The sequence below is a fragment of the Formica exsecta genome, unplaced genomic scaffold (genome assembly GCF_003651465.1).
Source record: "Formica exsecta isolate Colony F162 unplaced genomic scaffold, ASM365146v1 scaffold115, whole genome shotgun sequence".
In the NCBI taxonomy this organism is placed as follows: Eukaryota; Metazoa; Arthropoda; class Insecta; order Hymenoptera; family Formicidae; genus Formica; species Formica exsecta.
In genome coordinates this window covers 2249789-2251417 of record NW_021848490.1, presented here as the reverse complement: position 1 = coordinate 2251417, position 1629 = coordinate 2249789, and the positions used below count along the sequence as shown (strand labels likewise).

At 31.6% G+C, this 1629-nt stretch overlaps 1 protein-coding gene across 2 annotated transcripts in view; it reads left to right on the top strand.

The window, feature by feature from the left end:
* LOC115237985 (protein numb) overlaps positions 1-1629 on the top strand; it is a 75489-nt gene that overhangs the window by 45216 nt on the left and 28644 nt on the right. The window lies entirely within an intron of this gene.

The following is a 1629-nucleotide window of genomic DNA, read 5'->3' as shown; positions in this document are numbered from 1 at the left end:
ATATATATATATATATATATATATATATATATATATATATATATATATATATATATATATATATATATATATATATATATATATATATATATATATATATATATATATATATATATATATATATATATATATATATATATATATATATATATATATATATATATATATATATATATATATATATATATATATATTTTGTTTAAAGTCTCATCTAAATTTAATAAGAATACGATCTCTAGTCTTAAATAAAAAAAATTAATTTTAAATTGTGTGGGATAGTATTACATCCTGATCAAATTAATAATTTTTTATTTTATTTTATATATATATATTTTTTACCTCTAATATAATCAATTAATTTAATTATTCTTAACTTGACTGATTTCCAGCTTAAGTCATTATTTAATATATCGCTTTTATATTGTCTTCTGTCATATAAAGCATTAAACTTTGCGGGATCTTCGATTCTGATGAGTGAGATTAAATTTTGATAAGTTGCATTTTCAATTATAATTTGCGAGAAAGATTTGTCACAAATATATGAAAGATAATTAATTCGACAGGCTTTCCGTAGTGGAAAGTGTCATAAGTTTCTAATATTTTTTATTGGATTTTGTATATCCAAAACCAAAACGGATTCTACAGCGAGAGGGCTTACACTGAGAGGAGAGAGACCTCCGCGATAAACTTCTCTCGGTCGTGTCTCAGCAGATGTACGAGCATTTGCTGCGGCAGCTGCTCCTCTCATCGCCGTAAACTTCGAATACCCACCCCGGCTCTTCGTTTCGAATTGACCCCGAACTCTCTATCATCCCCGGTCTCGATAACCTAACGTCGACTGCAAGAGATCGCAGCGGCGATTTCTGGATCGCGTCGATGTAAATTTCTCCGATCCAGCTCGAGAACCGAGCTCGGGTCGTTCTCGGAAGGTGTAATCAGGCGAAAAACCGGTTTCGCGTGATTGAACCTCGAGCGGAAAGTCGATGATCGGGGTACTGTTGGCACTAACTATATCCCTGAGATCCCCAAGGTAGGGAGAAGAAAACAACCTGGATCTGACTCGGGCCAAGGCATTCATTCGTTGGAAAGAAGGAGAAGGACTGACTTTTATTCGGTTGCTTTCAAACAGAGTTGTGCTTTGTACTATATACGTTCCTGGAATTGTATATAAAATATGCTGCATGTAATATATTTATGCACATACGTTTGTAAAAGGTGATACGAAATGCTTAATCAATTTTAGTCACAATTTTCATTCCGTAAATCAGGAAATGAAACACATATAAAAATAACACAATGTAAAATTTGTATTAATAACAATTTCTGTAAAATTTATAAGTTTACTATTTGCGAAAGCATATTTTTCAATGGAGGACCGTAAAAAATATGGACATATTTATCGCGAAAAATCGAGGACTGGAATTTAAAAAATTTACATATGAAAATACAATCTCTTAATGTCCACGTGGCAATATATCTTTAGTATATTGTAATTAAATATTGTAGATATTTGCGAACATAAATGATAAATTTTTTTCACGAAGGAAGGGTCTCATAGTTCTATATATGTCCCTGGCAAGCGACAGTGAGTGGGATAGAGCGACCTGGGCCCATTGGACCCTCGGCATT